This window comes from Symphalangus syndactylus, chromosome 21 (assembly GCF_028878055.3).
Source record: "Symphalangus syndactylus isolate Jambi chromosome 21, NHGRI_mSymSyn1-v2.1_pri, whole genome shotgun sequence".
NCBI classification, from domain to species: Eukaryota; Metazoa; Chordata; class Mammalia; order Primates; family Hylobatidae; genus Symphalangus; species Symphalangus syndactylus.
In genome coordinates this window covers 15,868,556-15,895,095 of record NC_072443.2, presented here as the reverse complement: position 1 = coordinate 15,895,095, position 26,540 = coordinate 15,868,556, and the positions used below count along the sequence as shown (strand labels likewise).

Sequence of the window (26,540 nt, the reverse complement as noted above, 5' to 3'; positions counted from 1 at the left end):
CCAAAGGGAAAGCTTGGCATCCAAAAGTGATGTTTGAGACAAAGAAAAAGAATCCTAGGGCAGGAATCAGGGAGCAAAATTCTTTAAAGGACTTGGGAACACATGGGAGAAAAGTGAATAATTTTTTTTTTCTTTTACAGTAAGAAGCAACTCCCAGGCTCACTGTACTGAGAGTTGAGAATAAGAAAGAATGAATTTCTGTCACATTCAGGAAAAAATATAAGCGGTGAACTGAGTGGTGCTTATAAGCCTTTTCCCATCCCCCAGGCAATATGGAGTTTGTACAGCAAGGACTTGGACCAGAAGCGAAGAACTCTGCACATCAGTCTGAATCTGGGTGCTTGCTTTATTGGTTAACAAAGACAGAAGACTTGATTCTGTAAAGATCTGTACTCATGGCTTCTTCCTGTGTTAATGACATACAAGGAATAAGACACTGCCTAAGCCCTCAAGGAACTATGGCCTACAGCAGAGGAACACTTCCAAATAAGCCGTTGCAACTAAATAAGACAATTGCTGTAATGACATGTATGCCAAGTGCAGTAGAGAGAGAAGAGGCACCTAAATCTGCCTTAGGGGTGTCAAGTGCAATGTCACAGAGAATGCAGCATTTGAGCTGAGAGTTTAAAATGTAAGAAGTTGGTTAGAATCCCAAGAGAGGAGCATCCCAGGCAGTGCATAGAGTCCATATATTGGATGAAAATATCGGGGAACAAGGTTTGTCCTGGAATCCATACATAGTTCAATAATGTAGGATTAAACATAGAAGTTAATCCTGTTTTAGTCCATTTTCTGTTGCTATAGTGGAATCCCCAAGGCTGGGTAATTTGTAAACAAAAAGAAATTTCTCACACTTCTGGAAGCTGGAAGCCCAATATTAAGCTGCAGACACCTGCTGAAGGCCTTCTGGCCACATCGTCATGGCAGAGGCAGGAGGACAAGAGCGTGAGAGAGCAAGCGTCAAACTCAGCCACAAGCCCATTAAAACGAGCACGAGTCCATTTATGAAAGTGGAATCTTCATGGCGTAAACACCTCCCTAATTTAGGCCACACCTCCAAACACTATTGCACTGGGGACTATGTTCCAAACATGTCTGTTTTAGGGGACATATTCAGACCACAGCCGCAAAGGAAGGAGAGAGGAGGACTATGTGGTTGGATCAGAAAACAAGACTTAGATGTTGAAGAGCTATTTTATGTCCCATCAAAGAGTTTACATTTTTATCCTGTAGGTGAATGGAAATCCACTGACACATTTTGAGAAGGGGAAGATCATGGTAAGATTTTCATGCAGAAAAGATGACTCTTTCTTGTGGCAGGAGAAACATAGAAACATAGACTATTTCTCAAGCAGAATCTTTCTTGTAGATTGAAGAAACAAAAACATTTCTCAAGCAGTCTTCCATGAAACACAGATCTTATGATTTTCCTCAGAGTAAGTATGTTGTATTCAAATGCATTTGAGGAAAAACTTCATGCTCTATCTGCTTAGAAGCTTACAAGGCACATTAAATATCTTAAAGTGTCTTTAGTAAAGAAAACTACATAATCAATTTAACCTTGTGTTTCCCGAACTTATCTGACATATTTTTGGTCAATGTTCTTCACCACATAAAGAAAAGTCACTCTAGCTGGTTTAAACAGAAAGGTCGTTATTTAAAAATATAAAACAAATACTTGACTCCTCAAGAGAGCCCAAGTGACAGAACGGTAAGCTCTAGAGTGTGAAATAGTCCCAAGGAAAACCACAGGGCAGCTCTCCAGGAAAAGCACTGGTATCACTTCAGCCCATCATCTCAGTTCACACCAATGAGAACTGACATGGCATGTCAGAAATTCTTCCACAGGTGCCCAGGCTAAACTGGCCATTTCACTGCTAAGGTCTTCAAAAGGTTAACTCTGTGTAATTTCACTCTATTCCCCTTTAGGAGTAATTATATCAGTATATCCGACTCGAAGATCCCAGGTAAATCTCAGCGTTCTATCTGCAAGGGAGACTGAGAACTTGAATCCAGACTTTGACAGAGAAAGCAGGGGTCATTTCGAAGGCAACTAAAATGTAGATGCTTTAAAACATGGTGAGTAGCCACAATACAATACATAAGAAGCAGGGCTAAAGGGCCTCATTACTACCTACTGCCTATTTGTTAACTCATACCTTTTTGGAACAAATACCCTTTGTAAACACACTTTGGAAAACATTGAATCAGAAGCAAGGTGTGTGGTAAGAAGGCTACGGATACACCAAAACCTTTAAGTCTTTGTAGGTTCTATAACTCAGCATTTTTACATAAAATTTTCCCATCCTAGTTGTATTTAGCCAAAAATATGATCATTGTAGCATTCTATTTTATAACAAATATCTAACAACTTCAACATTAGTTAAATACATATGGTAAAAGTGGAACAAAAGGTAATTTTTGGTAGACAAGGAAAATTTTAAAATGATTCTTAGTTTTAGGTTAAAGAAATATTTCTCCGTTGCCAGCCACTGGTGAAATTCTTAAGGGTTGTGAGGGTAAGGAGTATAAATAGAAATGTAAACAAGAGTACATTCCAAAAGAGGCTGTTTTTGTACCTCACTTGCTTCTGTTTTCCCATACAAAGAGTATGTGAAATGCAAGAAAAAAATTAGGTAAGAGCTGAGCTGTGAAAAAAGGACAGTGTTTCAGTTTCTTGAGGCTGCCATGACAGATGATCACAAACTTGGTGGCTTACAGTAACAGTAATTTATTTTGTCACAGTTCTGAAGGATAGAAGTCTGAAGTCAAGGTGTTATCAGGGATTCAAGGAGAATTCATTTCTTGCATCACTCGACTTCTGGTGGCTGCTATCATTCCTTGATTTACGGCTGCATCACCCCAGTCTCCACCTCTGTGGTCACATTGCCTCCTTTTCTTCTTTGTCTCAAGTCTCCCTCTGCCTTTTTCTTATAAAGACACTGATCATTGGATTTAGGACCCCCCTTGGATGGTTTAGGACGATCTAATCTCAAAACATGTTAACCTAATTACACCCGCAAAGACCCTTTTTCCAAATAAGGTGACATGCATAGGTTCCAGAGATTATATTGTGGACATACCTTTTTTGGGGGGCCTCCATTAAGTTCACTACAGAGGAGGAAAGTAAAAACCACGATCACTGATCACTAACTTTTGTCCTCACCAGGGTCACTCCTACGGCAGGGAGTGGGGTGGGGCAAAGAGTTCTCTAAAATGTTTTTCGGGGTGGGCTTTTTGGGTTCTCCAGAGAAACAGAACAAATAGAGTGTGTGTGTGTGTGTGTGTGTGTGTGTGTGTGTACATAGAAGGGAAGAGAGAGAGAACAGGAAAGAGAGCTTTTTTTTTTTTTTTGGAATTGGCATTGTTTTATGTAATTGTGGAGGTGGAAGTTTAAATTTACGTGTTAGACTGGCGGGTTAAAAACCTAGAAAGAATTACAGTCTTGAGTCCAAAGGACATCTACCACAGAATGCCTCTTTTTCAGGGGAGGTCAGTTTTTTGTTCTAGCAAGGCTTTCAACTGACTGGATGAGGCCCTCTCACATTATGGAGGGTAATCTGCTTTACTCAAAGTCCACGGATTTAAATATTAACCCCGTCTAAGAATACACCTCCACACATCCAGAATAACGTTTGGCCAAATATCTGGGCATTGTGTCCCAGTTAAATTGACACAAGAAATTAACCATTAAAGGTGGGGCGACTCTAAAATAAAGAAATAGTCCCTTCTCCTTGCCTGGAAATTTCTGATGGCAGGGGTTTATTAAAGCGTGCTTTCAAGCAGAGACTGAGGAAATGTGTGTTTTGTGTAGGTAGGGGAGCCTGCAAGACACACTCCTTCCCTCCTCTTTCCCCTCATGATGTTTGCCTTAGGATGTCAGAATGTAGGAATATAACTTACATGGCTCATGTGAACCTGAGAGAGAAGGGCTAGAGCTGAAGTTACTCAGCCAAGTGATGGAGCATAAAACTACCTGGGGATTTAGCACTTGATGCTGACAGAAGCCAAAAAGAGATAGGCTGAAGATCTTTTAAAAGCTGGGGGAAACTGACATTATCCTTGCCAAGTGCACTATAGCATTGCAGATCAAGGACTTCAGATCAAATTAAATTGAGAATACAGGTACCGGTCTTCCACTCACCAGTGCCAAGTTAAAGATGTAGCCAACAATGGGCTGCACCAGCACCAGGGACCAGACTGCAGAGGGATAGACATGGCAGGAGTAAGCAGCGGAAGATGGTCTTGTCCCCAGCACCCATTCCCCTGCCAAGCATAACCTTCCCCCAGTACACAGACTCTCTCAGAAACGAAAAGCAACCTTGAATGTGATAAAATTTTCATCCAAATAAGATTCCCTTTTCTTTCATTTTAACATTAAGATTTTGCACCATCACTGAAAATTGAGGTTTCCTAATTAGATTGAGGTCGGTTTTTGAGATGTGTTAGCTCCTTAAAATTCAAATATCATAGATAATTTTACCATATAACATTTTGCTCCAGAATTATATTTAATTATGTTGTAGGACTTTCTCCTTAAGGTCCTTGTCACGTGACCCTAAAACACTGGGGTCCCAGGCACTTTGAAAGGTGAGAAGGGCAGGGTTCATTGGGTGAAAAGGAAAAAAAAGTGAAACAGGGACTCACAGTAAAACAAGGGTCTTGCTAACAGGCTTCCCACCACACAGACTGAATCCTAGGTACCACCTGGAACAGGGGAGGCCAGGCTTCTCCCCACTGCAAGCGGCACAAACTTCCCCAGGCTCCACCCCAGTGCACACTTCCCCCAGTGTGCAGGGCGCTTGGAGCTTCTCCAGTGACCCCTTTATACTTGGCTGTCTGAATTACATGAAAAAGTATTTATTACATATTATTCAATAAAAAATGGCAAGTTGTAAAACAGCATATACAATAGGGCAACATGTTTCTATTGTTAAAATATTGTTATAAGTATTATATAATATATGCAAATAATATGTACAATAATACGAAGTATGCATTAAACGGCTGAAAAGACATAGTTCAAAAAGCTAGCAGAGCTCATCTCTGGAGTGCAACTGAGGTTGATTTTTATTTTCCATTTTTAGTTTATCTGTATTTTATAGATTTTCTATATGAACTTCTACTTGGTAGTAACAGCAAAAAAAAAAAAAAAAAAAAAAAAAAAAAGGAAAATCATTGCCCTCTGCAAATGCCTGGGTGGTGAAATTAAATTGACACCCAACTTTCATATTTAGTCTCTTTTGAGTTTGTTACATATAAGTATATCTTTGAATCTGATCACTACTTGTGGATTGGTAAAACTGATTCTCTAGATGTGATCAATTATTTTCTAAAGCGTCTCCTGATGATGAATATACTAAACACCTGCACTTCACAGAAAGAAACACAACCAGAGGAAACAATTTTCAAATCCTATTTTTAAGGTTCAGTTTCACCTGTCTTAATAACCATACAGATTCTCACTGTGTGCCACAAGCGTTTGCCTCCTAGGAAGTTGGATTTGAAGATTGCTGAACTGTATCTTTTAAAAGGATTTTTGCTATGCCTAAAATTGTCTCTCGTTTTTTAACAGTACTATTTTTAAGCTGTTCAAATATTTGATTTAGTATATGTTCATGTATGTTTTATTTTCATAGCTGTTTCCTTTATTAATGGGTATTGCTTTTTTTTTTTTTTTTCCATTTTATATTAAGCTTCAGTTAAGGACACAGCTGTATGATCTATTGTTCCTAGGAATGACTTCAAATTTTCTCATTACTGCAAGACATTAAGTTGCCAAGATATGATTTACTTTAGTAAGTGCCTTTTATGTCATCTATGTCGGAGAGTTTTTGTGACTGTTATTTAAATTTCATTTTCCTGGCAATCTGTCTCAGTGTTAAAAAACAAAGGAGAGACTCTATGTTGGAATCGACTAAGCAGCCTAAAACATTGATAACTCGGTAGGCAGACACCACCAGGACAGACCGCACACCACGTGAACCGAGGGCAGCCCCCTGGAAAAGCCGAGGCGAGAGGTGCTCCTCGGCACCGCCTTTTTCCAAATGTGTTCCTATCAGCTGCACACGCTTCTGAGTATGTGGAGGCAAGGAGAAGGCCACAGAAGTGGAAAATTGGAAGGCAGAAAAAAAATCCCCTCAGGCAAAGATTTAAAGTCAATTTTAAAGAAAGTTTAGGTGGAGGATGCTTGCTGGAGTTTCATAAAGGTAAAAACTAAAAGAGAAGGCTTCTGTTGTGGTGCTGGGAACTGTGTTGAATTGACTGATAAGAAAATAAAATTGTGTAAACGAATTGAAGGCGATGATGAAGGAGTTCAGTCGTGCTGAGGAGGTGCTTAGCAAGGCTCAGAAGGCTGTCACCACATCTATCGGAGAATGTGACATTTGACATTTTGTACCTAATGTATGATATTTGGAGCAAAAAATAAGGTAGATAGAAATGGTCTTATTTAAATCATTGCTCCACTGGGTGGCAAAACATTTCAACATAATACATTAAGCAAGAATGAATAATTTAAAATATTGGGCTAAAACAAATGTTTCAGGGAAGCAAAATAACATATTTTATACATTAAGTATTACTTTAAAAGTTACTAAGATCATTTAGTAGTCATATTTTATTTGCTGATAATGTCTAAGGCCATTATTTTTATTCCTTTGATTTATAGTGTGCACTTACTTTTAAGACCTCCAGAGACACGTAAATTGCAAAATCCTCAATGATTTAAACAATGGCATAACAACAACGGCTCTTAAGGACTCTGTTAGCACCACCACATCACTGTTACTCCTATCAACAGACTTTAGGTATATTATCTCAAGATAATGTTGTTGAATTATTCCCATTCTTGCCATCATGTATATTCCTGTCCAATGGCGCTGACCTAAAATGCATTTAATTGTAAAGAATAAAGCTCGTAAAGTATGCTTTCTAGAAAGATTTTTGATAATAATTTACAGCTAGTCTCAGTTATTTTTTCCTCTAATGATATCATCCACAGAAATTGCCTTTGTTTAAAAACAAACAAAAAAGGCAAGATAGTATTGCTGCATTATGCACCTTACATATCAACAATCTTATCAGGTAGGACTATTACGACATTAGCTTTTATGAAGGAAGTAAATCAAGGCACAAAAATGTTAGATAATTTTTTCCAGTATCAGTTCATAGCATAGGACTGGACCACAAATCTCCAGCAAGGCTCAAACCCAAGCTATCTTGGCTTAGTTTTGAAACAAAGGAGAAATGCTTCTCTTTTCATTTCAGGTTTATTCAGTGTATTTTGTTCTTATTTTTAAAGCCAATAATAAAAACTATAAAGTTTTCATTGCTGCTGTTCATGGCATGAGTTATTAATTGCCAAACACCAAAATATTGAGAAACATTTGTACTTTGGACCACATTTTCCAACTTTTTGTTTGTATTTTCATTCCTTTCTGTTGGCCAAGAGAGAACAATATAACAAAAAAAAAAAAAAAGAGGCAGAAAATTAGGAAAAATTTCCTAAAGCAGGAAATGGAGGAAGTGTAGGCAACTGAGATATACTGTACTTAAAATAGCCAGACGTCCTGGCAGGTGACAGTTTGGCAGCAGCTGCCCATAAACCCATTAGCATGAGGAAGATCTCGTGGAAAGTACTGCAATCCCAGCCAAATGGTATTCAGAGCTTTGTGCTTGATCTTTATAAATAACATATAAGAGTAGTGTAACTGAACAGAAAACGAAAACAAATTAAATACTGGCATTCATTGAATAAGAACCTGAGATTTGTAGTACGGACTTATTTGAAAGAGGAATAAGATGTGAAAGTAAAAATTAATCCTGATGATGATAAGACTGAAATATTCCTAAAGGAACATCAACAGTTTTCCAATAGATCAGGGACAAAGTGAACAGAAAACCATATTTCTAATAGAATTGTACCCACGGCCATACCTCATCTTTAAAATTACTAATAATCTTTTTTTAGTGATTGCTACTTTCTTACTGATGACATACTCAACCCTATCTCATTTCTCCCACTACTTGAAAAAAGATTATTGAAATAGACAATTGCAGAACCATTGCACTTCTCCCACTTCTGCATTCCTCTTGGAATCAGCCAGCACAAGCCAAAACCCTATGAGAGGTCCTCTTCTCCCTATCTCCATCCAAGTTGCCCCACAGTGGCTCTGCTGTGTGCTGTGTGTTATCCTTGCTTCAGGAAATGAATGAGCCCTCCTTTATTTCACTGCATTTGTGCTCCTGGTCACCTTTGGTCAACGGGCTTTAATAAAAAAAAAGAGACACTGGCTAGCCATATGTAGAAAGCTGAAACTGGATCCCTTCCTTACACCTTATACAAAAATTAATTCAAGATGGATTAAAGACTTAAATGTTAGACCTAAAACCATAAAAACCCTAGAAGAAAACCTAGGCAATACCATTCAGGACATAGGCATGGGCAAGGAATTCATGTCTAAAACACCAAAAGCAGTGGCAACAAAAGCCAAAATTGACAAATGGGATCTCATTAAACTAAAGAGCTTCTGCACAGCAAAAGAAACTACCATCAGAGTGAACAGGCAACCTACAGAATGGGAGAAAATTTTCGCAACCTACTCATCTGACAAAGGGTTAATATCCAGAATCTACAATGAACTCAAACAAATTTACAAGAAAAAAACAACCCCATCAAAAAGTGGGTAAAGGACATGAACAGACACTTCTCAAAAGAAGACATTTATGCAGCCAAAAAACACATGAAAAAATGCTCATCATCACTGGCCATCAGAGAAATGCAAATCAAAACCACAATGAGATACCATCTCACACCAGTTAGAATGGCCATCATTAAAAAGTCAGGAAACAACAGGTGCTGGAGACGATGTGGAGAAATAGGAACACTTTTACACTGTTGGTGGGACTGTAAACTAGTTCAACCATTGTGGAAGTCAGTGTGGTGATTCCTCAGGGATCTCGAACTAGAAATACCATTTGACCCAGCCATCCCATTACTGGGTATATACCCAAAGGACTATAAATCATGCTGCTATAAAGACACATGCACACGTATGTTTATTATGGCACTATTCACAATAGCAAAGACTTGGAACCAACCCAAATGTCCAACAACAATAGACTGGATTAAGAAAATGTGGCACATATACACCATGGAATACTATGCAGCCATAAAAAATGATGAGTTTATGTCCTTTGTAGGGACATGGATGAAACTGGAAACCATCATTCTCAGTAAACTATCACAAGGACAAAAAACCAAACACCGCATGTTCTCACTCATAGGTGGGAATTGAACAATGAGAACCCACGGACACAGGAAGGGGAACATCACACTCCGGGGACTGTTGTGGGTTGGGGGGACAGCATTAGGAGATATACGTAATGCTAAATGACGAGTTAATGGGTGCAGCACACCAACATGGCACATGTATACATATGTAACAAACCTGCACGTTGTGCACATGTACCCTAGAACCTAAAGTATAATAATAATAATAATAATAAAGAGACCAGTTCTTAGAACAAACATGCTTGGACAAATTAGATTTTCTGCTGCCATGAAACCGGCATATGGTAAATCTGACTAGACTCAGATTTTTGTCTAAGATCTTGAGAAGAGCTAATTAATAAAGTTAACTGGCCCTAGCTATAATGTTCAGAACACTCAAAGGCTAGAAGTGAAGAAGACAAATATAGACAAAAATTAATTATACCATAGTTCTCTAATTTTGTTTTTAAGGCTAGAATAATATATCCTTGAGATTGTTGATCTTTTAGGTAATACAGTATGGGAATCAGACACTTACTATGTTTGTTTGAATATTATTCCTAATGTCAATTTGCAATGTATGTATTTAAAAAGAACTTGGTGTTTTCTATGTTAATGGCTTTTAAGTTTTTTCTTTGTTTTATTCTACAAAAGGAATTTCAGTGCCTATAAATATTACCTGAACTATTCAATCCTTATCCCAAGGACGTTTATTTTTGCTATAAGTTTTTTGAAGCTGGGCATTCATGTACTGTTTAGGGTTATTTTGAAGACAGTACGAGCAGAAGAGATGCATTGTTTTACTCCCCAAATTTAATTTTGAAGCATAAATATTCTACAACATTTTAAACCTAGAATGTAATCTACTACAGAGTTTAGTCTTAAGGATTTTTCTAAGCCTCCGTTTTTGTTTACCAAAAAAAAGTGAAAAGAAAAGAAGAACAGTACCTAAACCTCATTATAAATTCCTGACAGTGCAGTAAAGGTGCAGCTGTTAGCTATTCATCACTTAAACTTCGCTTTGTTTCTATTGGCAGATCATTTTAATAACCACAATTCTCCAGTTGATGTAAAGTATTCCACATTTTTGTGCTTGTGCAATTTATTATTTGACTGCCTAAAATAGGAAGTTTTATTTTCTGCACTCCTTCTTGGTAATTCTTCTTCCTTGCAGTACATTTCTTTTTTCTCTTTAAAGTGCACTTGAATAACAATGATTGCCTTTTCAAAAAAAAATTTTAGTCTCTGCCATTTTAGTGAAACTTGACAGATAATATGAAACGATTTAAATAGAATATAGAGTCATGTGACCTACTATACTTGGTTTCTATTTTCTATGTTGGTTGGCTGTAATTTTGATCTTTTCTGTCTGATTTTATAGAATGAGCTAAGTAATTTTTGTAAAAAGATGAAAAAACGAACATATAAATCAGGGACAATGTCTAGTGCTGTATAGGATAGAAAGACTAATGTGTGCCCATTTGATTCTGTTTAACACTTTCCAGTTGTCCCTACATACTCCCAAACTCTCTATCCTTTCTGCTTAACAAAAGGTGACAAACAGTGCTAATTCTTTTGGTCATGGCTGGTCTAAGAATCAATACAGCAATGATATTATTTTTAGCAGTAAAGCACCTCTTCCATATTGTTCTCTAAGTTAATGAAGTGACAAAATCTAAAGAAAATACACTCTGGTTTCATTTATGACAATGAATAAGACTTGGGTTGTCAACGTTTTCACTGTGTATGTTGAGCTATGAAGCTGAAAAGTACTTACACACGAAATAAGAAATCACAGTGCTTTACAGAGATGTGCTGCAGCCTGCCTCTTGCATGCTGTTAACTAGCTGCGTGGAAACTGATTAGAGAACAACCCGATAAAGCTTATATTTTTAGTCTGAGGAAAAAATAAATGATAGCTCAAAAGACTCTTTTCATTGCCCTTGATGATTTTGTTCTTCATTGCATTTCCTTATTTCTTGCTAAAGCTATTTTGCTAAAGGCTACAATGTACCAAGAATGAGAGCTAGTGGAGTGGAAGTAAGTCAGCTTTGAAGCTAAGTGGCCAGACTGCCTCCCTCAGGCAAAAATACCTCCTTATGATAAAACAGAATTCCTTTATAATGGGCCTGGTGAACTTCTAAGAGATTATCTAAGTGTCAGGACCAGTTTAGAATGAACTTAGGATGCCATTTTGAAGGAGGAAAAGACCATGTTTGTTCAAGTAAGCCTTAAGAATAAGACTCAAGTTTACTTTTCTTTTTCCTCCTGCAGAGCAAGGCAGGATGAAGCTAGGGATATGAAAAACCTATAATCAGCATCAGAGAAAGAGGTCATGACCACAAATTGTTGCAATTTAAGAAAGAATTTGGGGAGCTAATATGTCCGGCTTTACCAAATTCAGGTTCAGTATAAAATTCCCTGCCTTTTAGGATCAAATCACTATGGGTTTGAAGCTGCATCCTTTAAAGTGGGACAATCTTATTCTACTTCTCAGCTTCTCTTCCTAAGATATCCACAACCCAGTAGAGTTAATTTTGAGTGAATCAGTCCTGGTTATTGTCATTGGAAAGTCTGGCCAGTCTGATGACATTACCCACAGTAGTCTATTGTCAAGATGTGGGCGGACTATGTGTTTGCTATTCATGTCTCTTTACTCCATCATAATTCCTCAGGGTACAAGATTAATAAATGAAAATCAACTGCATACTTTGCTGGCTCTTTGCTATGTTTTTCAATGTATAGTATGAGTCCCCTCCATTCACAGAGACTTTCATTCCGTGAGCAGGGTAAACCAGTAGTGAAATGGGAATTTCACAAACAATTCTGTTATTTTTCCCAAACAGTCTATAGCAGAAGCCATCAACATTCCAGCTTACTTGCTTATTTATTTCGAGAAAAGATTTCATCATTTACAAGCTTATCGTGTGGATATAGATAAATCCAAATTCACGTAACTATGCCAAACCCCTCAATAGCCCCATTCCAATTTTAAAAACTTGAAGTTCTCTTTCTGAATAAAAAATGGGTATCACTTTATATGTATGCAACTGATACAGTTTGTGTCTGTGTCTGCACCCAAATCTCATGTTGAAAGGTAATCCCCAGTGCTGCACGTAGGGCCTGGTGTGAGGGGACAGGATAATGGGAGCCATTTCTAATGGTTTAGCTCCATCCCTCTAGTGCTGTCTTCATGATAGAGTTCTCATGAGATCTGGTTGTTTAAAAGTGGGTAGCACCTCCCCACTTTCTGTCTTCCTCTTGCTCTGGCCATGTGAAATATGCTTTGCCTTCCGGAATGGTACATTTCCTAAGTTCTCCCCAGAAGCAGAGCAGATGGCCAGCTTCACGCTTCCTGTACAGTCTATGGAACTGGGAGCCAATTAAACCTCTTTTCTTTATAAATTACTCTGTCTCAGGTATTTCTTTATACAAGAATGGACTAATACAGCAACTGAAGCTCCCTCTGGTACCTTTCCCCAAGTAGAGGAAGATTAGTTGCAGAGGTAATTATATCTTCTAGAAATCCACATTGTTAGGCAAGGCAAAGAGGTAACTGGCTCCTTTATTTAAAATTAAAACAAAACAATAATTTAAACAAGCCACATACCTAAATTATTTTTGGTGGGTAATTGTCCAAATGATATATGTCCATTATGTGACTTAGTGTTATATATATGGCACCCAGGTTATCATAATGGGGACCCTCCTGAAATACGTCAACCCCTAGCTGATTCCATTTAGACGTGGAATTTTAAAAAGGAGTATTTTTGAGTAATATGATTAATATATTCTGCTCATGAAACATCTTCACTGTTTTTGTTTTTTATCATTAGAGCTGGAAAAAACAGTTCCTTGATTATGAATGTTATTCAGCATTAGTATCAAATGTTAATTAAATAACTTCAAGCTATTTAAGATGCTGTATGATGGATGCTTAAAATCCATACTTTTAATGTATTTGGTTCTAACTTCCCAGTTCTGATTCTTTTTTTTTTTTTTGCTAAACAGACACTCAAATGGGAACCAAGGTTCTCACCTTCATGTCAGACCTGGAGAATGAAACCAGTAGGTGTCATTTTTAGCTGCTTTGTAGGAATCGGTTAAGAAACACTCATGTTAGCTCTGTTCTTTTTTCTGCTCTTACGACAGTGTTTAGCATATTTTAATAGAGTTCCATTAAATCTTTCTAATTTTTGGTCCTCTGGGGCTAAGGAACTGACTTTGGTGTTTTTATTCTTGCCATTCAAAAACACTTCTCCATTGTAAACAACTCCCAAAATTTCTCTCTTACTCAGAATGCAGATGGAATGAGAAATTCATAACCTGAGAAAAAGATTTTTGCATCATTCATGAGTGTAGATTTTCTAAGCTTACTGGATATACTGTGGTTATTAAAGTGGCCTGCCAGGTGAGACAAGTATGTTGCTAGGCTTAGGCTGTTTCGTGCTTCAGACAGAACAACTGGGAGCTGTTATGTACATAAATGCTCATTCTTTATCTGTTCGGAAGGATTTGGGACAAAAATGAGCCATGACTCCTAAAATCGCTAGATCACCTTGGGGAGACAGGTTTAAAAGTTGTCTGTATTAGACAGGATAGTTGATGCTAGTCACTATAGCAAATCACATCCAAACCTCAATGGCTTAACATGCACACATTTTTTTTCTTCTAGAATCATGCACTGTATGTTTGAATGTTGACAGAGAAGGCATTGTTACAAGAGGCTGTCTGAACATAATCAGAAATTACTAACTAATAAACTGTTGAAATAGGAAGTACATTTATTTTCAATTTCTATTGCAGAGGTGATGTGAAGACAATAATTCTATTATTATTTTGGCTATCAAACCCATTGATTTAAAAACACATTTGGACTTCGAGAATGAAGAATGTTTGTAGCATATCTCTCCCATAGATCTAGTTGCTATAAAGGTCTTACTTTTTCCTTCTTCTCTTCTTTTGGTGACATCATAGTTTCCTCAATATTTTTGCCACGAAATCCCATCTCAGGACTTTTAAACCGCTATTCTCTTTGCCTAGGATATTCTTTCTTAAGACAATAGCCTGGCTTGGTCCTTCACTTCATTCAGATTTCCAGAGAGCATTCTTTAGACCCTTGTGTGAAATAGAATCTCTTCCAGTCACTCCTTATTCAACTTTTTTTCCCCTAAACCATTTATCCGTATTATTTTTGTTTACCATCTAGTTCCTCTGTTAGAATATAAGCACCATGATAGAAAAAATATCGCCCTTTTTGTTCACCACTATATGTCCAGTGGTTAGGGGACTGTATCTCTAGTGCTTAGTTGCTGGCACATGGTAGGCATTCAATAAATATTTATTGAGTAAATGAATACAGTGTCCAAACTAATGCTACTACCCCACCATACATTATGTCACACTCACATCTCAGTCTGATGCATTTTGGGTGTCCCTTCTGAGCAAAGTTTTCCTCCAAGTTTGTGTTTAAAGGATTCTGGCTTTTTTCATTATATGACTCTGATATGGCTGGGATGTTTGCATTAAGCCTCGGGGCAAAAGAGAGAGAGGGCTCCGGTTGAATATCTCTGGGAGATTTTAACATACAGGCTAAAAAGAAGCAAATACCACTTTCATTCATATTTCATTGGCCAAAGTTTATCACATGGATTTCCAAGCTAACCTAAAAAGATGCTAAGGCTAAGAAATATTCTTTCTGCATTCTTGAAAACAGAAAATAGACTGGGTGAGCATCTAACCAGGGTGTGCTACAGTGCCCTTGACAAAAGCCAGTTTCTGCTGCATTTTTGGTGAGTTTGTGAAGCTCATAATAGCAAACTTGGGGTGAACAGAAAGACTATTGCGATGGCAAACCTCATCATAAATCCCGTGCAACTCATTCTAGAGACCTAAAGACACAGTGGGGTTTCCGCAAGTATTATAGACCATTTATTGAAGTTATACCTAGATTGTTGTATTAGTCAGTGTTCTCTTAGAAGGACAACTGATAGGAGATATATACACACACATATATATATATATATATATATATATATATATATATGAGTTTATTATAAAGTATTAACTTACACTATCACAAGGTTCCATAAAACGTGGTGGCTCACCTTTGTAATCCCAGAACTTTGAGAGGCTGAGGTGGTCGGATCACCTGAGGTCAGGAGTTCGAGACCAACCTGACCAACATGGTAAAACCCAGTCTCTACTAAAAAATTAGCTGGGCATGCTGGCGGGCACCTGTAATCCCAGCTATTCGGGAGGCTGAGGCAGGAGAATCCCTTGAACCCAGGAGGCAGAGGTTGCAGTGAGCTGAGATCACGCCATTGCACTCCAGCTTGGGCAACAGAGAGAGACTCCATCTCAAAAATAATAATTAATTAAACAAGGTTCCACAATAGGCTGTCTGCAAGCTGAGGAGCAATGAGAGCCAGTCCAAGTCCCAAAACTGAAGAACTTTGAGTCCAATGTTCAAGGGCAAGAAGCATCCAGCATGACAGAAAGATGTGGGCTGGGAGGCTAGGCACATCTCATGGCTTCATGTTTTTCTGCCTGCTTTATAATTAATTCGTGGCTGATTAGACGGTGCCCACTGGATTAAGGGTGGGTCTGTCTTCCCCTGCCCACTGACTCAAATGTTAATCTCCTTTGGCGACACCCTCACAGACACACCCAGGATCAATACTGCATCCTTCAATCCAATCAAGTTGACATTCAGCATTAACCATCACAATCGTCAGACTTCTCACAGATGCTGGGAGACTCACTGAGGAACAGCTTGAAGTAGCAAAATTTTATGTGAAACAATTTGGTTGGCTCTGGCTTGGACCCCATCCCTTTCATAAACAATCACAAGACTGTGAATATTCTCCAGCACTAAGAAGTAACTCCTTGAGAAGGTACGTTGTCTGTGACATGCTTGCCCAACTCACTTCAGAAATAAAATGAAGCCCATCTACTTCGTTTTTGGTCATTTTGAATGTCTTTGGTTTTCATGTCTTTCACCTAAATTAACTAAAATTAACCTAAAAATGGAGAATTTTAAACAAATTCAATACCCTGAGGTGGACCATTAGCTCCTAGGCATAATTTAGAAATTGCCTAAGCACTACCTGATTCTGATTGTCCCCGACCATTTCTGTAAAATATATACAAAGAGGCATGTTAACCATCATTTCCTGGGCAGTTAAGAATTTGGAACTTTCTGCTGGGTGCAGGGCTCACGCCTGTCATCCCAGCACTTTGGGAGGCCGAGGCGGGTGGATCACGAGGTCAGGAGATCGAGACCACGGTGAAACCCCGTCTCTACTAAAAATACAAAAAAATTAGCCGGGCGTGGTGGCGGCGCCTGTAGTCCCAGCTACTCGGAGAGGCTGAGGCAGGAGAATGGCGGGAACCCAGGAGGCGGAGCTTCCAGTGAGCCGAGATCGCACCACTGCACTCCAGCCTGGGTGACAGAGCGAGACTCCGTCTCAAAAAAAAAAAAAACAAAAAGAATTTGGAAGTTTCTTCCTGCACTCTTTACTTGCGGTGAGCTTAACAACAGATAGTATACTAAGGAGAATGAGTTTCAGGATTTCAACCCTTATGGAACCCCAAGGACGGGGCCTTTTATGTCCTACATCTCCCTTGTTTTTTCCTGAACTTCTGATTGAGAGGAATGCAAAATGCAAAAAAGTCTGAACTTTTAGAATACGGTCAAATCCAAAGTAGGCTGCTCTGCCTGGCTAACACTAATCCTAGACCATCAGTCTGGGGCCTGTTGCAGACTGAACATGTCTCCCCCAAATGAATATGTTGAAGCCTAAATTCCCAGTGTGATGGGCTGAGGGGATGGGGCCTTTGGGAGGTGACTGGGTCAAGAGGGTGGAATTAGTGCCCTTATAAAGAGTGCCCTTATAAGACCGTGCTCTCTCTTGCTTTCTTACCATCATGTGAGGACACAAGAAGTTGTCAATCCGCAACCCAGGCAAGAATCACCAAAACCCTGCCATACGGAGCTTGCAGTGAGCCGAGATCGCGCCCTTGCACTCTAGCCTGGGCGACAGAGCGAGACTCCGTCTCAAAAAAAAAAAAAAAAAAAAAAACAAACCCCTGCCATACTGGCACCCTACCTGTGGTCTTCTATCCTCCAGAACTGTGAGAAGTAAGTTTCTGTTGTTTATAAGCCACCAATACTTCGATACTATGGTACTTCGATGCTAAGTACTATGGTACTTCATTGTAGCTGCCCTGACTGACTAAGGCCACAAAATAGCCACCGGTGAATTGATGTCTGCTTGAGTTCTACCCATTCTCTCTGTGGATTCATTTTCTCCTTCTCAGTTAAAGATGTGGTCTCACATGCTTCTTTACAGAACCTATCATCTTCTGGCATTTTCTAAGAGGTATCTCCTGTGAACTACCCTTGGAAAATTCACATAAATAGTTCTGTCTTACAGTAGTGTTCTTATTCTGTCGTTTGGGGACCAAGTTCAATTTTTCTCTTTCTCTTTTCTTCTGAGAGGGTATTTCAACAAATAGCACTTTGCAAAGATTTATTAAATAAATTCATGGCAAATACTCGGTACACTTTTTTTGTATCTTACAATAACACTTGTCATAGTAATGTCTTGCCACGTTTAGTTCTGTGGCATAATTTGATGAAGGTACAGCTAGATATTGTGTCACATATGATAATATTGCAACAAATTGCAACAACTCTAAGCCAGGGAGCCTATGAGAAATAGTTTCATTATAAGCAAATAATTGTAGTAAATTTAATTATCACTTTTCTTAAAGCAAAACACTAAATGTTGTAACTCAAACAAGTTTCACAAATGTTGTTGAGACATAACCTGTTCTGTTTGTTCCTGGGCTTAGTCTGCGGATACAGAGGCCTTATTCCAAGGCCCTCAGAAGATACTGTGTGGATACCACTACGCTCAACAGAGAGTATTCCTGTTAAACCTTACTATTTGCCCACTCCCAGTATTTTTCCTTGGTCCTCTTATCTCTTTTGTTCATATTCCCCACCAAGTTTCTGCCTCCTCTAATGCCTGGCCTCTAGCTTGGATTATCAGGCATTTTCTGTTTCACTCATATCTGCTTATCAATGCGGGCAGAAATAGAATGAAATGGAGAAAGATGCTCATGAATGTTGGGACAATCTAATAAGGTATCTACTGTATGCCAGAAGGAGAGTAATCTTTGCAATACAAAATGACTGATTTTCTCAATTCTTTTTAGTAGATACTTTGTTAGACCAAAAGAGTATCTGTCTCTTTTCCAACTTTGAGATATATTATATTAATAGAAGCTCCATTTCTAATACTTGAAATTAAGAAGGCAGCTAAGAGGAAAGCAGGTGGAAAGAAGAAGGAAGAAATCTGACTATCAAGACATTGTTATTTGTGCCTATTTTAATTGATTCAGGTTAATTTCAAGTAACAGATTCCTTATCCTCATAAAGAACTCTTATGGGGCCAGGCATGGTGGCTCACTCCTGTAATCCCAGCACTTTGGGAGGCCAAGACGGGTGCATTGTTTGACCTCAGGAGTTTTAGACCAGCCTGGGCAACATGGTGAAAACTTTCTCTACAAAAAATACAAAAATTAGCTGGACATGGTGGCAAGAGCCTGTAGTCCCAGCTACCTGGGGAGCTGAGGCGGGAGGATTCCCTGAAATCAGGAGGTGGAGGTTGCAGTGAGCCAAGATTGTGCCACTGCACTCCAGCCTGGGTGAGATAGTGAGACTCTGTCTAAAAAAAAAAAAAAAAAAGTCTTATGGAAGGGAAGAGGGATTATAAACTTTATAGAAGGAAAAATGTTAAATTGAGATATCTCGGAAGATTGAGAATTTTCTTGGTCCCAGACAATGTCCTTTGAATAAGATTATTAAAGATAAAATATAAAGTTTCAGGGGAAAATCAATAAATACAGTCAATTTCATTAAATAAGTCAGAGATAAGTTGAGCATTGCTATTCATTATTGAACATTTGATGTCATAAGAAAAAGACATTTTTCTTGGCTACAAATTTTGGAGCTACTGCTTCCTCCTGGGAATGGCAGCCTAAGTGATTCAAAAAAGAACAATTTCCCAGAAGTTTCCATAAAATAATTTTTCATTATAATGATTTTGCTTGAATTAGACAATCTGTTTTGACTTCTCCCTAGGGTAGTGACATTACTAATGTGAGTTGTTCATTTATTTTGGCAAATATTTTATTTTAGTTGCATTATTTCCCAGTTATTTTGCTATTCATTAATGTCCTCATCATTGGGTGGGGCAGGGAGGTCTGTACAGTAAAAAGAAGCAGCTTAGTTTGAATAAATCATGTTTGTATCTAATTATGAGCAAGCACAAATATATAATTTTTTTTAAAAAAAGAGTAAGTCTGGGGTCAAAACAAGTAAAGAAACCTTTAAATCATATATATATATATATATATATATATATATACTCTTAGCTTGTCTTATCTTTCACAAGTATGTTGAAATACACCTACATATGTCCTGACCTGCCATTTATAATATTCCTAATATTATAAAGTTTATGGAAACTCTGCTTAGAATTGTTTTATTTAGTAAACTGTCTCATGTGTATTCACAACTCTTAATGTAATTACTCTAATGCTATGATGTTATGATTAGTGGAAAAGACATTTTATATCACCACTTTGGAAGCATAATTCCATGAGTTAGTGACATTTGTGAACCAGAAATTAACATTACACAAAGAGCAAGCACAAAATAAGTGGTAAGCATATAAAGTAGTGTTTTACTGGTACTTCAAATAGAGCATTTCCAAAAAGAACCTAATTATGTTTCCCTAAATTCTCACTTTTGATACTGCAACACTACCCGATGTCTCAATTTGGCTCATGATACTGTTTTCCCATAGTGGAACCATTACTGTATTTATGCTACTATCTCAGAAGTCATGAACCACCTCCTTCTTTCTTTCACCCTTTCCCTCACACATGCAATCATCAAATCATCTAAATTAACCAAGTATATATCCACAATCACTTTGTGTTTTATTCCTTTTCTTCCTCTATACTAGTTCAAGTTCATAATTCATGTATCTTTTCAAAACCACTCTAATATATGTCTTCTTACTACTGTTAGTCCTACCTTTATTTTTTATCCATACAACTGACTGATATCAGAGTGGACATTCTAATGCAGTTACAATGGCATCAGCCCTGTGCTAGTAAAACCTTAGAAGGTGGCCCACTGCATCAGTCAGGGCTCTTGTTTTCTGTTGTATAAGTCTGCAAGCTTAGAAACCAATCCTTGGTCTCCAGCAATGAAAATTGAATGTAATAGTAGACTTATGGGAGGCTAAAAAAACTAGATTTGAAAAATGAATGAGGAGGAAGGTCAACTGGGAGGTCTTTCCTGAAACACAGTAACTGTATTGTAGCAGAAATGATCTGGCCGGGATACTGCTATTGCTGCTGCAGGGCACAGTTAGTGCTAGAAAAGGGGAATCTTCTTTACTGTTGGGTTCTGTGGTGTGAGATGTACTGCATCACGGAGATAGTGCATGCATTGGGGAACCCCAAGTCAGTAGGGAAATTGAATGCCGGAGAACCACTCCAGAAAAGTGCAAACAGCAAACAGCAATGACCACAAATGTCAATTAAATACATGACTAAGGCTTAAACCTGTTAAAAATGCATTCAAATTTATTTCTAAGTTGACTTTACATTTTCAAAATGATAATTGATTACTGAAGTGTTCCCTTCCAATGCATCAGCTATGCATTCTCATCCTGGACATCGCATCATTCTCTTAAACAGCTGCATACTCTTCACACTGAGGAACACACTGATTCCTCAACTCAGGGTTTCTCAACCATGACACTATTGACATTATTGCCTGGATCATTCTTTATTGTGGGAAGTTGAACTTTGCATTGTAGGATGTTTAACAGCATCCCTGGCCTCTACCCACTGAATGCCAACAACACCTCTGCAGTTGTAATAATTCAAAAGTCTCCAGACATTTCCAAATCTTTCCTAGGGAGTAAACTCACCCCAGGTTAAAAAGGAGACTGAAGAGAAACACTTAAATGCAATATGAGATCCAAGAAAAGCACATCTGTGGAAAATCTTATGAAATTCAAATAAGGACTTTAGTTTACTTAATAGTATTGTATCAATTTTATTTCCTGGTTCTGCTTTTTATGCCATAGTTACATAAAATGTTACTTTAGGAAACATTGGGTGAAGGATATATAGACATTCTCTGTGCCCTTTACAGTTTTTTTTGATAAGTCTAAAATTCATTCAAATAAAAATTAAAAAATTATATCTGAGTTGTCATCACCATTTCCTCTAGTCCTGTATTTCTCAACCTATTTTGTTGATGTTATTATACCTCCTTCGCCTGCGCAAGAGCCTTTTGAGACATTTTTTCCTGATTGTCCTCCCCATGAATTTTGAATATCATAGAGAATATATCTGTTTATGCAATGAATATCTGTGCTTTCTACATAAAAAGACTTAGTTTTTTTTTAATTCTCCCCACCCTCCAGAACCAATTTTTGCCTTTTTTGAAAATGCATGCTCTAGTCAGAAGCAGTGATAGTCTCCTCTGACCTTCCAAAACTTTCCTTACATCAATTATACAATTATCAAATGTTACTTTGCATTCTAATTAAAATAAGTACGTGTAATATGGTTTGGCTCTGTGTCCCCACCCAAATCTCATTTTGTACCTTCCATAATTCCCACGTGTTGTGGGAGGGACCTGGTGGGAGATGATTGACTCATGGGGGCGGGTCTTTCCTCTGCTGTTCTTGTGATAGTGAATGGGTCTCACGAGATCTGATGGTTTTAAAAACGTGAGTTTCTCTGCATTAGCTCTCTCTTTATGCCTGCTGCCATCCACGTAAGATGTGATTTGCTCCTCCTTGCCTTCTGCCATGATTGTGAGGCCTCCCCAGCCATGTAGAACTGTGAGTCCAATTAAACCTCTTTCTTTTGTAAATTGCCCAGTTTTGGGTATATCTTTATCAGCAGCATGAACACAGACTAATACAACCTGTATGTCTTTTCTACCAGACTCATTAGCTTCTTAAGATGAGTGATGCTCTATCCTTCACTTTATATTCCTTCCACAATAGCAGACACACGAGGTACTCAAAAGCCTGCACTTCTTTAAAGCAGAGATTATATTCAGCTGAGATGACTTATGTATTTAATAAATGTGGTAGAATTAAAATAGATAGAAAGTACAGGCGGTCAAACCAAGAATAAAGTTAATAAATTAAAAAAAAAGAAAGCAAGTTTATAAATGATAATATCTATTATTTGAGTAGAGTTATTTGAGAGGAATAGTAAGGAATTAGGCAGAAAGATGGGTGTAACAAATTTGAGGTAACAAATTTCATTTACAATGTGATTTATTGAAAAGAATGTAGAATTTTTAAAAAGCTACCAGTTACACAAACCATGGATAGAATTTTAACGTTTCCTGGGAAGATGTATGTGTAACCTAGTCAGTAAAGTGAGTTGGGCTCCGTAAGATAACAGAAAGCAAGTGCCGTCCTCTGTTTGTTGTTTCCTTCTCCTGCATGAAAGTCATTCAAGGTCAAAAGCTTTTCCAGTGAGTTTCAGGTAATAAAAAATAGTATTTTTTTCTTAATATTAAAAGTCTTGTTCAGTATTATATTAAAACCCTGAGCTTTACCAATTAATATTTTTTCCTTCAACCAGGCTGGGAAACTTGCGGTGGGGAAAGAGCCACAGACTGTCATTCTTTAGAGTGTTCATGGGTGAGTTTTAGAGTCAGTGACCTGATCTTTATCTGTGAAACTTCAGGTCACGTATGTCATGCTCTCCCAGGGGTTCTCATGAAGCTACCCTCGTTGACTTCAGAGGAGAAGAAGCCTTCCCTGTTCCCGCACCTTGGAAAGGGGAAGACATACTGATCTCTGTCTCCAAATGGATCCTCACTACTGTTGTCCTCAATTTCCTGTCACTCTTCTATTCCTCATGTAGATGCTGGAGGTAGTTAATGGGCTAATGTTGGCAGAAAGAAGCATTATGCAAATCTTACATAGATAATATAGGAATCAATTTAAAACTAGGAGGCTACTGGCATCTATTATATATATTTTTTTCTGGATGAAACTCTGAGATTATAGAAAAGTCTTATGATCTGGTTATATTTTAAGCCATGAATATTGCAGCTGGCACACAATAGGTACTGAGTAAATGTTGGTGCTCTTTGTCATTAGATAATGGGCCGGAGTAACACACCAGAATGATGAATGTGTTGCCTCCAAAATCCAAAGAGCCCCACTAGGTGTTGGGCCTCTTTCTTGGTTGTAGGAGGGGCCAAATGCAGCAACTTATCCTTCACCTTAGAAGGAATATCTCGACAGGCCCCACACCACTGGACCCTTAGAAGTTTTACTATGGTAGAAGGTCCCTGAATCTTAGCTGAATATTTCTCAGTAGAGGCAGCTCTAATGGCTTCCATTTGGCCTTTCCTACCATAATAGCCCCCACCCTACCAGTTAGGGAGCCAATGTGGGGATTCTGCTAGCTGCTAAGTATGTCTATGCCAATCATGCATTCTGGCACTGGGGAAATGACCACAGGATGAGTCCGGGGACCCACTGGACCCACTGTAAGTCAGACCTGAGCTAAAACTCCATTAATTCCCTGACCTCCATCAGCCCCTACTTTAACTGGGGGACCACAGTGACATTTTGGGTCCCCTGGAATCAATGTCAGCTCAGAGCCAGTGTCCAGTAGTCCCCGAAATATCTGATCTTTTCCCTTTCCCCAGTGCACAGTTACCCTGGTAAAAAGTCTGGAGGTCTCACTGGGGAAGGATGGAAGAAAGATTCACTGCAGAAATTGTTGGTAATGTAGTGGGGTCCTTCCTCAAGGGAACCTGGCCTTCCCTTCCTTAAAGGGGTTCTGGGTCTGTAAACTGGCTCAAGTCTTGACATTGATTGAGGGGCCATCATTCTTGTTTTTATAATTCAAATTGGACTTCTGTCCATTTGACATAGAAGTTTTCTCTTTATATAAATTAAATAAGAATACAGTAGGCTTCCTATCAATTTCATGTCTAGGAACACTGTGATTAATCAGCCAAAGCCAGAGCTCTACCTGAGTCAGACTATTCTGATAGCCACTTTGCCTCTGCTGTCCATTATGGTATCTATGCCCACCTTGTCTTTAATGGTTGAGGCCACCTTGGCCCAGGCCACCTCAGGATCCAGTTATTCCCATTATATTTAAATTTTGTAGTTGAGTGACTGCGGTTCCCACCATTAGATATGACATACAGAGAAGAGTCATTACAGGGCTCTTCAAAGATGCAGGTTCTGTCCTCACCAATCTGTTTCACAAAGCATTGGACAAGAGTGTATCTTCGGGACCCTTCCAGCTGGGATGAGTAGGTCCAACGTGACTAATCCACTCCACCATCCCAATCTCCCTAAGCCTTTGGATCCCTTACTCTACATTAAATCAAGAGAGATCAGTCATTTCCAGCTGGCTCACAGTGGGCCATCTTTTAATCCATATTTCAGCTAACCAAGAAATAAACTATTAGAGCCTTTTTAATTCCCAGATCTGCAACATGAAATGCAGAGACCCTGTTTAGTGGGCCCAAATCAATAAATTCAGCCTGATCCAACTCTATGTTCCTTCCACCATTATCCCACACCCTTAATATCCATTCCCATGCCTGTTTTCCAGATTTCTGTTTATATAAATTAGAAAATTCAAGCAGTTCTTTTCGAGTGTAGTGCACCTCCTCATGGGTCACGCTCTGAACCTCCCCTCTAGGGGCCTGCAGGGACTTTAGTCTAGTTATAGGTCTACAAGCAAACAGAGGTGTTGGGAGTGGCTCCTGAGGAAAGTCAACATTATCCTGCCTGGCAACTGATGCAGGGGAGGCCATCACTGTTGCCTCAGGCAGCACAGGGTCTATCTCCTCTGACAAAGATGGAAAGGCTGATGGCAGCATGGGTTAGGGAGGGGATGTTGCCACTACTGGGGATGGGGAAGCTGTTCTTTCTGGCAAAAAAAAGGTTCATCAGAGTTTACAAACTCAGTGTCCCCAGCTTCATCAGGTTCTACCCACACATCCCCATTGCAATTTCAGGGTCCCATTCTTTTCCAATCAATGCTCTCACTTTAACAGTAGACACCTGGCAAGGCTGTGCATGCATCTGTCATTGCAGGTCATCCACTCGCATGATAAGAACTTGTGTCTGTTTCTCCACAATTTCAGCTGTTTCTCTACAGGAGATAAGTCTCTCACTCAGGACAATCTTAGCAGATTTGAGGCTCAGTATCTACTTCTGAAGCCTGGAGATAGAATCCCTGAGTTCATCATTTTCTTTCATCACTTTGTCCACTGAACTTAAGAGCAACCAACCAGCTTCATTATATTCCTTGGTTCTCCACATGTGGTCAAAGGTATTATATACAGAGTCACTAAACTCCTTGCCTCTCATGACTGATGAATCAGGAGTGTCAAATGCATTTATTTTGCATAACTCTCTAAACAGTTCATGCCGAGGACTACCAGTGTTCTCCATACTATTAGAAGTAGAGTCCTTAGAATTTGGGGGTCAAATCATATTAAGCAGCCAACTCCAGGAACCCCAAAACCAATGAAAAAACTCCATTCTTAATTTTCTGTTCCTCTAAAACCACTCCTGGTAGCAAATCTGTATTAGTCAGGGTTCTCTAGAGGGACAGAACTAATGGACTATGCATATATGTAAAGGGGATTCTATTAAGTATTAACTCGCATGATCACAAGGTCTCTTGATAGGCCATCCGCAGGCAAGGAGAGCAAGGAGAGCCAGTCTGAGTCCCAAAACTGAAGAACTTGGAGTCTGGTCTTCGAGGGCAGGAAGCATCCAGCATGGGAGAAAGATGTAGACTGGGAGACTAGGCCAGTCTCTCACTTTTCACATTTTTCTGCCTGCTTTTTATTCTAGCCATTCTGGCAGCTGATTAGATTGTGCTAACCCAGGTTAAGGGAGGGTCTGCTTTTCCCAGCCCACTGACTCAAATGTTATTCTCCTTTGTTAACACCCTCACAGACACACCCAGGATCAATACTTTGTATCCTTCAATCCAATCAAGTTGACACTCAGTATTAACCATCATGTCAATCATAATCACTAGGTAATGTTGTTAAGTGGAAATTGAGAATAGAAAGATGTCAAACTGGGTAAGAACATATCGTACTTCCTAGTGCTCTGCCTCTGGCCACTTGGGGGTGTTTTATAGAAGGTAC

General features: G+C 38.8%; 1 long non-coding RNA gene across 2 annotated transcripts in view; it reads left to right on the top strand.

Moving 5' to 3' along the window:
• The window catches only part of LOC129471164 (uncharacterized), a 56,188-nt gene that overhangs the window by 12,517 nt on the left and 17,131 nt on the right, over nt 1-26,540 (top strand). The window contains exon 5 of one of the 2 annotated variants that reach the window (XR_008653503.2): nt 141-1,263. The exons of the other annotated variant lie outside the window; for it this stretch is intronic. This is a non-coding gene — a long non-coding RNA (uncharacterized lncRNA). Of the gene's footprint in view, nt 1-140; nt 1,264-26,540 lie in introns of those variants that run through there. 2 annotated transcript variants of the gene reach the window in all.